Here is a 3,087-nt window from a genome sequence, read left to right as displayed (position 1 = left end):
GAGGACCTCTCCAACTTTCGCCGCAAGGGAGGAAACCAGGTGAGCAAATAGATTGGGCACATCATGAATCTAGATCCATATATCCAGAGTATCTAGCTTCACTTTTGAAGGTTGGGTCATGCCATCATATGGGGTAATTATCACCGCATGACCTCTGAAGTTCTAGGGCCCTCTTACATTACTCGCTCCCAATCGCTAAGGCATTGAAATTGCACCGTGTACAGATTGTCTTCCAAGGGCTTCAAGTTCACTGTTTGGGCGAGATCCCACACCTCTCTCATATTTCAAAAGAACCAACCCTGACTATATGGCTTGTCAATATGGACCCTCGCCACAGTCAACCAACGGGTTCCATCTGGGGGGGGGACTGCTGCTTCATCAACGACGACGTCATCAAGGTCTTCCTCCCAAAGACCCAGCTCTGCCACCAACTGCTCGACTTCACTTGCGGACGAAGGACGCTGGCCAAGTTCGATCCAACAGTTATTTCCGCAGACATCTCAAACCCTAACCCGAGATGAAACTCATCGACTGTTGCGACTAGAAACCCTAAGCCTGAGTTCTTTCCCCGAGAACCCTGACCAAGGTCGGGCGGCGATGCTAGATCGCCCCTTAGTCGACCCAAATCAAAGGTCTCTGGGTTGGAACAGCGGTAGGGAAGGAACTCTGGCTCAACGGCGGCGAGATCGCTCTGAGAGAAGGAAGCCCTACGAGAGGAACGCTATCTCGCGCTTATGCGTCACACACGTCCCTTTTCGCTATGTCCTAAGTGGGTCAGCCCATGTTAACCTCACTCTCCCTCCTAAAAGGTTCCCTCTAGCTCTTGGGCTGGTTTCCTTGGTTTTGGCTCGCCTTTTGAATTTTTTTCTTTTCGCTCTTTGTTTTTGGTTTTCGTGAACAAATTCCAAAATCATGAACCTTTCTCAAATACATGAAAAAAATTAAAAACAGTGAAGATTTTCAGATTTCACCATTTTTTCAAAGCTAAAAATGACCAGTTTTCCTCCTAATATAGTGGACCAGTAGCTTCAGGCACATGTACGAGCGAAACAAACATCGAGCGGAAAAAGCGGGGCGGCTCAAGTCATGCTAATGTCATTCAATTTTTTATTCATATATTAAGACATAATATAATTAATAAATTTAAAACCATGAATTTTGTAAAATGTTGACATAGCATAAAAATAGTTAGCGCAGTTTAAGAAAATGTACCTGAGAATAAAAAATATTTCAGTGTTTTAAAAAATGTATGCATGATTTTTTTTTCTAAATGTGTATACAGTTTTAAAAAATGTGTACTGCAAAAACTGTTCATATCAACAAAAAATGTACTACATGATTTTTTTTGGAAATATTCCCGCATTTCAAAAAATGTTTGTGACATTTAAAAAATATATACAATGTAATATAATGTTTGTGTTGGTTAAAAAATTATTTCCTAAACAAATGTGTGTGTCATTTAAAAAAATATTTAGGTGTTCCAAATAATGCCTATGGAAGTTTGAAAATGTTTATATAGTGTAAATAAAAAGTTGACGTACTTTATAAAAATGTTTATTTTCATTAAAAACATGTACAACGTCTATGTGGAAAATGTTTCCGTGTATTCAAGTGTTCAATGCATTTTCTAAAATATGCATCTTGTATTTGAAAAAAGTCCAACCTATATTAGAAAAATATTTCAGGTGTGCACAAAAAATGTACATTTTGTACCGATAAAAAATAGACATGTGTCATAAAAAATAAAACCGATATACACTGACAAATAAAAAAAGGAAACCAAAGAAAACCAAGAAAGAAAGAAAGAAAGAAAACCAAATAAAACTAAGAAAAATAATAATTGAAAAAAATGAATAAAAAAGAAGGGAAACCCAAAGAAAGTTGTTGGAACAGTAGTCGACCCAAATCAAAGGTCTCTGGGTTGGAACAGTGGTAGGGAAGGAACTCTGGCTCAACGGCGGCGAGATCGCTCTGAGAGAAGGAAGCCCTACGAGAGGAACGCTATCTGGCGCTTACGCGTCACACACGTCCCTTTCGCTATGTCCTAAGTGGGTCGGCCCATGTTAACCTCACTCTCTCTCCTAGAAGGTTCCTCTAGCTCTTGGGCTGGTTTCCTTGGTTTTGGCTCGCTTTTTGAATTTTTTTTCTTTTCGCTCTTTCTTTTTGGTTTTCGTGAACAAATCCCAAAATCATGAACCTTTCTCAAATACATGAAAAAAATTAAGAATAGTGAAGATTTTCAGATTTCACCATTTTGTCAAAGCTAAAAATGACCAGTTTTCCTCCTAATATACTGGACCAGTAGCTTCAGGCACACGTACGAGCGAAACAAACATCGAGCGGAAAAAGCGGGGCGGCTCAAGTCATGCTAATGTCATTCAATTTTTATTCATATATTAAGACATAATATAATTAATAAATTTAAAACCATGAATTTTGTAAAATGTTGACATAGCATAAAAATAGTTAGCGCAGTTTTATAAAATGTTGATGACTTGAAGAAAAAGTACCTGAGAATAAAAAATATTTCAGTGTTTTAAAAAATGTATGCATGATTTTTTTTTCTAAATGTGTATACAGTTTTAAAAAATGTGTACTGCAAAAACTGTTCATATCAACAAAAAATGTACTACATGATTTTTTTTGGAAATATTCCCGCATTTCAAAAAATGTTTGTGACATTTAAAAAATATATACAATGTAATATAATTTTTGTGTTGGTTAAAAAATTATTTCCTAAACAAATGTGTGTGTCATTTAAAAAAATATTTAGGTGTTCCAAATAATGCCTATGGAAGTTTGAAAATGTTTATATAGTGTAAATAAAAAGTTGATGTACTTTATGAAAATGTTTATTTTCATTAAAAACATGTACAACGTCTATGCGGAAAATGTTTCCGTGTATTCAAGTGTTCAATGCATTTTCTAAAATATGCATCTTGTATTTGAAAAAAGTCCAACTTATATTAGAAAAATATTTCACGTGTGCACAAAAAATGTACATTTTGTACCGATAAAAAATAGACATGTGTCATAAAAAGTAAAACCGATATACACTGACAAATAAAAAAAGGAAACCAAAGAAAA

Source organism: Triticum dicoccoides, chromosome 7B, assembly GCF_002162155.2.
Source record: "Triticum dicoccoides isolate Atlit2015 ecotype Zavitan chromosome 7B, WEW_v2.0, whole genome shotgun sequence".
Lineage (NCBI taxonomy): Eukaryota > Viridiplantae > Streptophyta > Magnoliopsida > Poales > Poaceae > Triticum > Triticum dicoccoides.
The sequence above is the reverse complement of the archived record's forward strand: the minus strand, read 5'-3'. Positions refer to the sequence as shown.